Below are 13,927 nucleotides of genomic sequence, written 5' to 3'. Positions count from 1 at the left end.
ATATACACATTCAATTGGGTGTGGAAATCTATGTTACCCTAGAGGAAAATAGGAGGGGAAAGGGGACAAAAGAGCAGGGGGATGATAGAGGGGAGGGCAGATTGTGAGAGGGGGTAATCAGAAGCAAACACTTCTAAGGAGGGACAGGATCAAAAGAGAGAATAGAATAAATGGGGGAGGCAGGATAGGATTAAGAGAAATATACTTAGTTTTTCACAACATGACTGCTATGGAAGTGTTTTGCATGAATACATATGTATATCCTGTATCAAGCTGCTTGTCTTCTCAATGAGGGTGGGTGAGGAGAGAGGAAGGAAAAAAATTTGGAACCCAAAGTTTTAAATACAATTTTTTTTTTAAAAATTGTTTTCACATGCAACTGAGAAATAAGATATAAAGGCATGGGATATAGAAATCTATCCTGCCCTACAGGAAAATTGAAAGGGAAATGGTTAAGAGAAAGGGAGGAGAGATAGAAGGGACAGCAGATTAAGAGAAGGGTTATTCAGAATGCATGCCATCTTGGGGTGGGGGGAGGGATGAGATAGGGAGAAAATTTGGAACTCAAAATCTTGTGTAAGTGAATGTTGAAAACTAAAAATAAATAAATTTAAAAAAGAAAATACTTCTAGGTTATCCCTATTACATATAATGCTTGATTATGGTAAAACCATAGATACTTCTTATCATTTTAAAGAAGACTCCATTTATTCCTATGTTGTCTACTGTTTTTAATAGGAATGAGTTTTGTACTTTGTCAAAAGCTTTTCCTGCAACTATTGAGATATTTATATAATGTCTGTTAGTTTTGTTGTTGATATGGTTAATTATGTTGATAGTTTTCTTAATATTGAAACAGCCCTGCATTCTTGGTATAAATCCTACTGGTCATAGTGCATTATCCTCAAGTTAATTTGCTATAATCTCTTTTCTAATATTTTATTTAATTTTTTGTATCTATATTCATTAGGAAAATGAGTCTATAATTTTCATTCTCTATTTTAATACTTCCTGGTTTTGGCATCAGCACCATGTTTGTACCATAAACAGAATTTGGTAGGACCCCTTCACCTATTTTCTCAAATAGTTTATATGGTTTTGGAATTAATTGTTCTTTAAATATTTGATAGAATTCAATTGTAAAACTATCTAGCTCTGGAGATTTTTTTCTTAGGTAATTTATTGATGGCTTGTTCAATTTCTTTTTCTGAAATAGGGTTATTCAAGTATTTTATTTTCTCTTCTGTTAATCTGGGCAATTTATATTTTTGTCAATATTTATCCATTTCACTAAGATTGTCAACTTTATTAGCATATAGTGGGGCAAAATAGCTCTTAATTATTGTATTAATTTTCTCTTCATTGGTGGTGAATTCACTCTTTTCATTTTCATACTGGTAATTTGGTTTTCTTCTTCCTTTTTGTTAATCAAATTAAGCAAAGGTTTGTCTATTTTATTATTTTTTTTTCATAAAACCAGCTCTTAGTTTTATTTTTAGTTCAATAATTTTCTTAATTTCTATTTTATTAATTTCTCCTTTGTTTTTCAGAATTTCTAATTCAGTATTTCATTGGAGATTTTTAATTTTTTATTTTATAGCTTTTTTAGTTGCATGCCCAATTCATTGATCTCCTCATTCTCTATTTTATTCATGTAAGCATTTAGAGATATAAAGCTTCCTCTAAGAACTGCTTTTCCTGTATCCCACAGGTTTTGGTATGTTGTCTCATTATTGTCATTCTCTTGTATGAAGTTATTGATTGATTCTATGATTTGTTCTTTAGGATTACATTATTTAGTTTCCAATTAATTATTAGCCTTTCTTTCCATGGCCCTTGTAATTTTGTTGTAATATGTAATTTTTGTTACATGTTGTAACATATAATTTTTATTGCATCATGATCTGGAAAGGATGTATTTAATATTTCTGCCTTTCTGCATTGAATTGTGAGGTTTTTAATGTCCTGCCAAATATAGGGTCAATTTTTGCATTGGTGCCATGTAATGCTGAGAAAAAAAGTATATTTCTTTCTATCTTCATTAAATTTTCTCCAGAGGTCTACCATACCTAACTTTTCTAAAATTCTATTCACCTCCTTAAATTCTTTCTTGTTCATTTTGTGGTTAGATTTATCTTGTTCTGAGAGGGGGAATTTGACATACCCCACTAGTACAGATTTTTCTATTTGTTCCTGTAACTCCCTTAACTTCTCCTCTAAGAATTTAGATACTATACCACTTGGTGCATATATGTTTAGTAATGATATTACTTCAGTGTCTATGGTACCTTTTAGCAGGATGTAGTTCCCTTCCTTAACACTTTTAATTAGATCTATTTTTACTTTTGCTTTGTCTGAGATCAGGATTGCTATCCCTGTTGTTGTTTTTTTTTTTTGTTTGTTTGTTTTTTACTTCAGCTGAAGCATAATATATTCTACTCCAGCCTTTTACCCTTTACTCTGTGTATATCCTTCTGCTTCCAATGTGTTTTTTGTAAAAAAAAAAAAATGGTAGTATTATGGTTTTTAATACACTCTGCTATCCATTTCTGGTTTATGGCAGAGTTCATCCCATTCACATTCACAGTTATGATTACTCTGTCTTTCTCTCCATCTTATTTCCCCCTTGTTTATGCTTCTCTCTCTCCTTTCTTCCTTTTCCTACTCTTTAGAGTTTTGCTTTTGACCACCTTCTCCCTCAATCTGCCATCCCTTCTATCAGCTGCCTCCTTTTTCTTTCCATTTTTCCTTATTACTTATTCCCTCCCTTCTACCCACCCCCTCCCTTTTTTTTCCCCTTTCCCCTCTTACTTTCTGTAGGGTAAGTTAGATTTCTATACCTAATTGAGTAAGTTATTCTCCCTTTGAGCAAAATCTGATGAAAGTAAAGTTCAAACAATGCTCATCTCCATCCCTTCTTTACTTCTACTGTAATAGTCTTTGCTCCTCTTCATGTGATACCCTTTTCTGCCTCCTCTTTTCCTCTTCTCCGTACAATCCCTTTTCACCACTTAATTAGATTTTTATGATCACATGAAAGTCAACTGATATCCACACCCTCTGTTTATATATAAACCTTCTCAATGTCTTAATAAAGATACAGTTCTCAAGAATTACAAGTATCATCTCATGTAGGGATATAAACAGTTAACTTTTATTGAATAACATGTTTTTTTTCTTTCCTGTTTACCTTTACTTTTATTTTATGAATTTCTAATTCCTTGTTTTCCACACTTAAAACACTTATCCTAACTACAGATTTATTGAACTCTATGTTATAAATGTTAACCTTTCCTTGATCCTCAGTATATCAACACTATGAGAGTTTTCTATTTCACTTTGGGGAGGGGGCTTTGTCTGCTCTTCTATAAAATGAGGGAATTGTCGAAATCTATGATCTTGTTCCTGGGTTTCTTGCTATAACCTCTTCAGTTCACTCTCTTCTTCACTTCTAGTATTTAAACAAATATATTACTGAATGCAAGTATCAAAACAATTATATGAAGATAGAGAGTAGGATATCTTCTTTATCTCTAGTTTATAGATGAAGAAACTGAAGCAAGTTGGATGACTTAACATTCATAGGTTCATAGAGAATGTTAGTAACCAAATTTCATAATTTCGTACTATGGTATAAATCACAGCTAGCACATAAGTTTTGTTTTGCATATGTCTTAGGATCACTAAGGCCCTAGAAATGTGGTGGATGTAGCCTAAGTATTATATGCTATTCCACTGATCAAATGTTAAAATCATGCTTCCACAAGGTATAAATTTCATGGACTAGACATCATAATAAGTCCTAGGTTCAGTCCTGGGTTCCAAAATCAAGCAGTTCATGCAGGGCAAGATAAGATCAATAACAAAGGTAGAAATGTGGAAATTTGAATAACAGCTATTCACAAAGAAAAAACTCAATATGATTAAATTTCATCAAACCTTGCTAGAGATCCCTTGTTATCTATCACTTAGAATCAAGAGAATTATGAATGCCTTCATGACAGCTATGACACCCATAATCACAACAAATATTTCTATAGTTATTTAATTTTTTCAAAGTTCTTTACTCTTAGTGATCTTCTAAAGCATAAATAAACATTGTAGGACATATAAAGAAAATGGGTTTCAGAGAAATTAAGTGACTTGTCCTTTATCATACAAATGCAGAATCTCAGATTTTAACCCCAGCTTATTAATTCTAACTTGGTCCAGTACTACTCCCACTATTATTTGCTACCTCAGGTTAGTTACTTTATTTTCCCTGCACCATGTGTTTATAAAATGCTTGGGGCTGTCATTTTCTAATAACTGTCCTTAGGACATTAAGACTAAATACTTCTGATTGCTAGTTATCTACAGACTCAAGGAAATTCAGCTAGCAGAAGATTAGGATCTGTATTTATGTAGATCTTTAAGAACAAGATAGACAGACACCTATCTAGGAAAGGAAAGGTAGTGTCCTTCCTAGAGGGCATGCAGATGTATTGGATGGCTTCTTGGCCTGATTCCATGATGTAATTGATTGACACAGGTTTAAGGAAGAGTGTGCAAAGTAAAAGAAATGTTTAAGATATAAGAAGTTTTTTTAAATATACATTGAATAAATCAAGAAAAATCATAATACCAAAACTAAACAAATTAAAATAGAATTTTGGAAGTACAAAACACATCATTTGTGGAAGTCAAGGATATAGCTTATATATGTGATTATTTGGCCATATGAGAGCTAGTCATAAACAGAATTTTATACATTTGGAGTAAATACCACAAAATGTACTACAAGTAACAATACTTTACATTGGAATGCAGAGTATAAAAGAAATATGTCTGATATTTAACATATTTTATCTCAATAACTATGTGATAAGGTCCATTTTTTTCATGCTTAGCATTCAAGAATATTGGTTACTACAGGGAGGAGGATGGCAACTTAGATCAAGAAGATAGATGTTTTCCAGGAAGGGTACTAAAAGAGAGCTTAGAATAAACTCCCCAAACCCCTCACAGTGTGGTTTTAGAGCTAGAAGAGACTTTGGGGGTCATCTAATCTACATATTTGATTTACAAAGGAGAAAATTGAAGCCCAGAAAGAAACAATTTATTCACTTTCACAGGATAATGCTCATTCAAGTCTTACTGACATGTAGATATGCAGAAAACTTATGAGCCAACTTCAAGGGAAATGGAAGGTGTAAAGAGATAGAAATGCATAAAAGATAAGGAAGTACTAAGCAAAGAGGAATAAAGAATGGCATCAAACATGGAAGAATTGAAAATCATGGCCTGGATGTATGATGAGAGCAAATATATTCTACTGATATACTCACATCTTAATTATGATAATCCATGTCAAGAAGAAAATACAGAGAGTCCTGGTATTGAACCTATAGGGTGAACAAGAAAGGCACAGAATGATTGAGTATAGATGAACCATTGGGAGAAACATTCATTTTTATTGGTAGTTTGATTGGTATGTCACTGAATAAGTAAATTAGCTTAGGTAGAATTGTCATTTTTATTATATTAGCTTGGCTTACCCATGAGCAACTAGTATTTCATCCAATTATTTATATCTGACTTTATTTGTGTGAAAAGTGTTTTGTAATTTTGTTCATATAGTTTCTGGGTTTGTTTCAGGAGGTAGATTCCTCAATATTTTATAATATCTACAGTAACTTCAAATGGAATTTCTCTTTCTATCTCTTGCTGTTGGGTTTTGTGGGTAATATATAGAAATGCCAATGATTTATATGGGTTTATTTTGTAGCTTGCAACTTTGCTAAAGTTGTTTATTATTTCAAGTAGTTTTTTGCTTGACTCTCTAAAACTTTCTAAGTATATCACCATATCATGTGCAAAGAGTGATGCCTTTGTTTCTTCTTTGCCTATTCTAATGCCTTCAATGTCTTTTTCTTCTCTTATTGCTAAAGCTAACATTTCCAGTATGATGTTGAATAACAGTGATGATAATGGACATACTTGTTTCACCCCCGATCTTATTGGAAATGCTTCTAGCTTGTCCTCATTACATATGATGTTTGCTGAAGGTTTTAGGTAGATGCTATTTATTATTTTAAGGAAGACTCCATTTATTCCTATGCTCTCTAGTGTTTTTAATAGGAATGGGTGTTGTATTTTGTCAAAAGCTTTTTCTGCATCTATTGAGATGATCATGTGGTTTCTGTTAGTTTTGGTGTTGATATGATGGATTATGCTGATAGTTTTCCTTATATTGAACCAGCCCTGCATTCCTGGTATAAATCCTACTTGGTCATAGTGTATTATTCATGTGATAAGTTGCTGTAATCTATTTGCTAATATTTTATTTAAAATTTTTGCATCTATATTCATTAGGGAAATTGTTCTATAATTTTCTTTCTCTGTTTTGACTCTTTCCTGTGTAGGTAACACCTCCATATTTTTATCATAAAAAGAATTTTGTAAGACTCCTTCTTCACCTATTTTTCCAAATAGTCTATATAGTATTGGAATTAATTGTTCTTTAAATGTTTGATAGAATTCTCTTGTAAATTCATCTGACCCTGGAGATTTTTTCCTAAGGAGTTCATCAATGGATTGTTCAATTTCTTTTTTTGAGATGGGGTTATTTAAGTATTTTCCTTCCTCTTCTGTTAATCTGGACAATTTATATTTTTGTAAATATTTATACATTTCACTAAGATTGTCAAATTTATTGGCATACAATTGGACAAAATGGTTGCTAATCATTGTTTTAATTTTCTCTTCATTGGTGGTGGATTCACCCTTTTCATTTTTGATCCTGGTAATTTGGTTTTCTTCTTTTGTCTTTTTTTCAATTAAATTTACCAAAGGTTTATCTATTTTCTTGTTTTTTCATAAAACTAGATTTTAGTTTTATTTATTAGTTCAGTAGTTTTCTTAATTTCAATTTTATCAATTTCTCCTTTGGTTTTCAATATTTCTAATTTGGTGTTTAATTGAGGATTTTTAATTTGTTCTTCTTCTAGCTTTTTTTTTTTAGTTGTCTGCCCAATTAATTGATCTCCTCTTTTTCTATTCTATTTGTGTAAGCATTTAGAGATATAAAACTTCCCCTAAGAACTGCTTTCACTGCATCCCATAAGTTGTGGTATGTTGTCTCATTATTGTCATTCTCTTGAATGAAGTTATTGACAGTTTCTATGATTTGTTGTTTGACCCAATCATTTTTTAGGATTAGATTACTTAGTTTCCAATTATTTTTTAGTCTATCTTTCCATGGCCCTTTATTACATATAATTTTTATTGCATCATGATCTGAAAAAGATGCCTTTAATTTTTTTGCCTTTCTGCATTGGATTGTGAGGTTTTATTCCCTAGTACATGGTCAATTTTTGTGTATGTGCCATGCACTGCTGAGAAAAAAATATATTACTTTCTATCCCCATTCAATTTTCTCCAGAGGTCTATCATACCTAACTTTTCTAATATTCTATTCACCTACTTAACATCTTTCCCTGATATTTTGGGGTTAGATTTATCTAGTTCAGAGATGTGGACGTTGAGGTCCCTCACTAGTATAGTTTTGCTGTCTATTTCTTCCTCTAATTCCCTGAACTTCTCCTCTAAGAATTTGGATGCTATACTATTTGCTGCATATATGTTTAGTAATGATATTACTTCATTGTCTATGGTGCCTTTTAGCAGGATGTAGTTTCCTTCCTTATCTCTTTTGATAAATTCTATTTTTTGTTTTTGCTTTGTCTGAGATCAGGATTGGTACCCCTGCTTTTTTTTTTTTTTACTTCAGCTGAAGCATAATATTTTCTGCTCCAGCCATTTACCTTTACCCTGTGTGTGTCACTCTCTTTCAAATGTGTTTCCTGTAAACAATATATTGAAGGATTATGGTTTTTAATCCATTCTGCTATGCTCTTCCATTTTGTGGGAGAGTTCATCCCATTCACATTCATAGTTATGATTACTATCTGTGTCTTTCTCTCCATCCTTTCCCCCCACCCTGTTTATGCTTTTCTTTCTCCTTTCTCCTTTTCCCTCCTCACAAGTGTTTTGCTTTTGACCACCACCTCCCTCAGTGCATGCTTCCCTTCTATTAGCCCCTTTCCCTTTTCTTCCCCTTTCCCTTTCTACTGCCTATAGGGCAAGCTAGATTTCTATACCTAACTGATTATGTTATTCACTTCTTGAGCCAAATCTGATGAGAGAAGGTTCAAACAATGATCATCTCCCTCCCTTCTTTCCCTCTGCTGTAATAGGTTTTTGTGCCTTTTCCTGTAATGTAATTTACCCTTATCTGCCTCCTCCATTCCTTTTCTCTCAGTTCATTTTCTTAGATCAGATTAATCCACTTACTTGGATCCATTTAACCCACTTGATTATTTTTTTTTATAATTACATAAAAGTCAATTTATATCCACCCCATTTATGTATACCCTTTTAACATGGTGTAATAACAATACAGTTCTCAAGAATTACAAGTGTCATCTTCCCTTGTAGGGATGTACACAGTTTGCCCTTATTAACAACATGTTGTATCTTTCTGTCCCATTTACCTTTTTATGTCTCTCTTGAGTCGTGTTTGAAGAGCAAATTTTCTTTTGAGCTAGGGTCTTTTTATCAGGAGGGTTTGGAAATCCCCTATTTCATTGAATGTCCATCTCCTTCCCTGAAAGATCATGCTTATTTTCACTGGATAGTTGATCCTTAGTTGTAATCCAAGCTCCTTTGCTTTACAGAATATTGTGTTCCACACCCTAAGGTCTTTTAATGTAGAAGCTGCAAGGTCCCATGTAATCCTGACTGTGGTTTCATGATATTTAAATTGTTCATTTCTGGTTGCTTGCAGTATTTTCTCTTTCACCTGGCAATTTTGGAATTTGACTACTATATTCCTTGGCATTTTCAATTTGGGATCTCTTTCAGAAGGTGATCAGTGGATTCTTTCTATGGCTATTTTACCCTCTGGTTTTAGGACCTCAGGGAAGTTTTCCTTCATGATTTCCTGAAAGATATCATCCAAGCTCTTTTTTTATATCATGATTTTCAGGTAAACCAATAATTTTTAAATTGTCTCTCCTGGATCTGTTTTCCAGGTCAGTTATTTTACTAATGAAGTATTTTACATTTTCATCTATTTTTTCATTCTTTTGTTTCTCTTTAACTGATTTTTGCTCTCTCATAGAGTCATTAGCTTCCATTTGCCCAATTCTAATTTTTAGCAAATTGTCTTCTTCTATTACATTAGTTAATTTTTGTCCTTCTTTTTCCAAGCTATTGACTCTCTCTTGCATACCTTTCATTTCTTTTCTGATTTTTATTTCTACCTCTCTCATTTGACTTTTAAAATCCTTCTTGAGCTCTTCTAAGAAGGCTTTTTTGACTTCAGACCAGTTCATATTCCCTTTTGAGGTTCCAGATGTGGATGAGTTGACAATGTTGTCCTCTTCAGAATTTCTGCCTTGATCTTCACTGTTTTCATAATGTGAATCCACGGTATGTTTCTTTTTGCTCACAGTGTTTGATTATTTCCTGACCTTTAAAGAGATTGAGCTCTCCTGCTGGGGAGCAGAGGGCACTCACACAAGTTTCTTGTGTTGGGAGCCTAGGGCCTGGTCCCTGGCTTTGTGTTGGCAGTTGGAAGCTGCAGGTTTCTGGCAGATTATCTGGTGTTGGGGTGGAATCAGCAACACTGGAAATCTAGGGGTAGGATTGGGTAGTCTGACCCCTGGAGGTTGCCTGCTCTTCCTTTCCTTTCACTTTCTTCAGCTACTTTCAGATGAATCTTGCAGGATATTTATCCCCCTGAGGCCCCTTGGAGTGCTGCTTCCCTTAGTTTTGGTGAGGCACTAGAAGACTGCGGTAGAATGCCAAGGTACCTGGTGGTTTTCTGAGCTGCTTTCCACCAGTTCCCCTACCCTCACTGAGGCATTCAGGGGTCCAGGTGTTGGTGTTTGCCTGCTCCACCACCTGGGTTTCAGTATCTCCTCCTGGCATGCTGAGGTGGGGTTTTCTGCTGACTTGCTGGGACACTTCCCATTCAGTACTGTTCCCCTTCCCTGAGGGCAAGAAGGACCTTTCCCATTAATCCATCAAGCTACCTGGGCTACTGAACTGCTGCACCCCATCTTTCAGCTGTTTCAGGGTTTTTCCTGGGGTGATATTTTCTGGGCTTTCAGAGGTTGATAAGGGGGGGTAAAAGTAACTTACTTCTTACTCTGCCATATTGGCTCCTGGAAGCAGAAGTCCTCAATGATGTCAACATTCATTTTTATTAAGTTCAAATATTAATTTGAATATTTAAGAATTTGAAAATAAGCAGAACTGTAGTACAGATTGTGAATAAAAAATGGTACAAGGTTGTCAGAAGTTTCAGAAGTGCTAAAGTTCAAAGTAATCTCAAGATTAGTTAAAGCTAATGATAAGGAAAACATGTTTTTTAAAGATATATTGAAGAAAGTAAAACATCAGTGAAGGGATAGAAATATTTGAAGAGCCACTGTGGTGAGTAGAGTTCTTATTAATTAAGGAGGTGTAAAAGGATTGTCTTGCAGCACTGAGAGTCCTGTTGATGTCATTTAACAAAAAATTTTAGTGAATCTAGTCACTATGTTTTTGTGATTTCCTCCAACTTCATTCATTCCCCTAAGTAGGAGTAAAGGTGGTGGATAGTGGGAGTGATCCAAAGTTGAGGCTTCCAGGACAAGATCTGCATTAGGATAAGGGGATAAGGGATTAAAAAGAAAAGGTCAGTGTAGAATTGAACTCATTTACCAAAGTGTCAAGATGACTAGGAGAGGAGAGAATAACTAGTGCAGAGTAGATTGCATGGAAAAAACTGAGAGGTCAAGGGATTGAAGGTAATGGTGAGGATAAAAACAAAATTTGAGACTACAAGACAGAAAGAGAGAAAGAGGGAGAGAGAGAGGGAGAGAGAGAGAGAGACAGAGAGAGACAGAGAGAGACAGAGAGAGAGAGAGAGAATGGAAGTAAATTATGTTAAGATAAGGGGATTTCAGAGTTAGTCAATATTTTTGTGATGTTCATGAGTGATGACAAAATCAAAGGTATGATCATCTCTCGCTGAGATGGGTTGGAAGAGTGGTTCATGCTAAATAAGTAAGTTGAGGAACTATGAAGTTAGGGTATTTGAGGTAATATAAATGTATATACTGAATTCCTCTAGCATGAGGGTAAATTCTGGGGAAGAGAGAAACACTATAAGATCAGACCCTTAAATAATTCTAGAAAGAAGGTAAGTGTCCTTTTTCTCTGGAATTCAAAGCTCTGACCCCAATGATGTATTGACATAATTATTAATTATCAATAATGAAGATTCTATATCAAATGCAATTTCTGAGAGTATTAATTCTGTATCAATTCATCATTACATTTTATAGTGTCAATGCTACAGTAGTTAGAGAAGTGGTCTCAGAGTCAAAGTTCAAATCCTGCCCCTGACACATTTTGTGTGATCTTGAGTAAATAGCTTGTCCTCTCAGCACTCCCTGGAAACTGCGCAAGGTTCAGACCAAATGCTAGCCTATTCTAGTAGAATCTCTTCTTCTACCTCCCCTCATTTACTCATTTATAGAGAACTCATTATACCAATGAGATAACAGGTCTGGATTAAGGAACGAAGCAATAATCAACCCTTTTTTCCTCACATTTCTCAATTTTTGTGGCTGGATCATCACCAATCTAAATAAGTAAATGAAAAAAAAATTGAAACCCTTTCCCTTGATTTTACAATACTTAAAAGATATTGTCCTATACCTAGTTACTCTTCTACATCCAAATTCCTAGAAGAAATATATTTATACTCATTGCTTCCACTTCAACTAATCTCATTCACCTTTCAACTTCTTGAAATCTGCTTTTTCACATTATTTCTCAAATGAAAATGTTCTCTATAAAATATATATATTTTAATTGCCAAATTCAATGGCCTTTTCTCACTCCTCATCTGTCTTGACCTCTGTAACATCTGATACTATTGATTAACCTCTACTCCTGGATATCCTTTTGCTTTTGTGCTTTCATGGTACTGTTCTCTCTCAGCTGTCCTTACATCTGACTGGTTGGGTATATTTATCTCTCTCTTATGGGCTTTCTCTTTTATCTCTTCTCTTTCTGTCTCTCTGTGTATCTCTCTCTCTTTCTCTATCTCTTCACTGGAGTTCAAATATCATCTCTATGCAGAAGACTTTAAGGTCTATTTATCCAACTGTACTCTCCCTCCTTACCTCCAGTCCCACAACAACAATCGAATATTTGACATTTCCAGGTGGATGCTTCATAGACATCTCAAACTCAACATGCAAAAAACGTTTTGTTTTTTGCATCCTTTTTGAAGGCAATGTCAAGTAGTGATAAGAAATTTAACTTGGAGCCAAGAAAATCTAAGTTCAAATCCTACATCAGACACTTTTCAACTTTGTGTCCCTGGAAAAAGAGCATTATCAGTCATTACTTTATTTCTTCATTTTAAAAAATAAGGAAGTTGACCTTGATGGTCCCCCAGACTACTTTCAGGTCTAAATCTTTGACTGTATAATTTCCCGAAAAACCTAGTTCTCTTCCTAGGTTTTTATTGCTGTTGTTGTTGTTGTTGCTGTTGAGGGCATCATTATACAAATAGCAACCCAAATTCACAAACCAAGACTATCATCAACTCTTTACTATTTCTTCCTATCCCCCATATCCAATTAGTTGTCAAGTCTTGTTGATTCTACCCCTACAATTTCTTTCTCACCCATCACTTCTCAATTAAAACAATACCTCTGTTGCTCCTATAGTACAAAATATAAATTCTTCCACATAACATTTAAAACTTTTAAGAATCTGATTTCAATATATCTTTCTAATTTGTTTACATATTATTTGCCTTAATAACTCTAAGTTTCATCCAAACTAGCCTACTAACTCTCCCATATATATGATATTTCATCTTCTTTCCTAGACTATTTCATAGGCCACATACTTGGAATGCACTTTCATCACATCCACTTCAAAGAATTGCTAACTTCTGTCAAAGCTTATATTACATCTCCTACAAAAGGTCTTTACTGATCCAACCCCATCCCAATGTTTCATATTCCCATGTACTTTGAAATTATATACTTTTTACTTATATAACATGTATGTGTGAGTGGTATAAATATAAACAGATGACTGATGAGTGTGACATCGAAGATACTTAATCTCATATCTACACCATCCTTCTCCAATCTCCAATAGAGATTACAATTTATATCCATCTGCCTGGCTGGGTATATTTATGTTTCTTTCATGGGCCTTCTCTTTTATCTCTTTGCTCTGTTTCTCTCTGTGTGTCTCTGTCTCTTTCTCTATCTCTATCTCTTCACTGGAGTTCAAATATCATCTCTATGGAAAAGACTTTAAGATCTGTATATCCAACTGTATTCTCCCTCCTTAGCTCCAGTCCCACAACTGAATATTGGACATTGAGGGGAACAGGAAGAGTGTGATGGTTGGGCACTTGCTCCTTCCTTCCTATACTTCCAAGAGGAAAACTAAGCTAGAAATCTGTATGTCAACTTCTCTTCAAATATCTGTTAGTCCAGGGGTACTATACTATAATTTACAATAAATATTATTATTTTCTCTCAATCTACAAATGATTTTTTTCTACTTGTTCCTATTATATAACTAGAACTCATAAAAATACCAGACTGGACTGTATAAAAATACATTATTTTGAATGGCTCAGAATATATTCTACTTTCCCTGACTGCTTTCAAAATTAAGGTAATAGCTTAATATTGCCAGCTTTTATTCCTTCCCACAAAATATTGGTTGCAAAAAATCATAAATTACAAATAGTAAGTAAATCTATTCATGAATGATGAATAATAAACAAGTTTAGAAAGTTGTACAGATGAGGATATGATAAATTTTACACAATAGCAAAAAAAAATTTGACTGA

The sequence above is a fragment of the Vombatus ursinus genome, unplaced genomic scaffold (assembly GCF_900497805.2).
Source record: "Vombatus ursinus unplaced genomic scaffold, bare-nosed wombat genome assembly UNPS02014830.1, whole genome shotgun sequence".
In the NCBI taxonomy this organism is placed as follows: Eukaryota; Metazoa; Chordata; class Mammalia; order Diprotodontia; family Vombatidae; genus Vombatus; species Vombatus ursinus.
Note: the sequence above shows the minus strand (reverse complement) of the source record.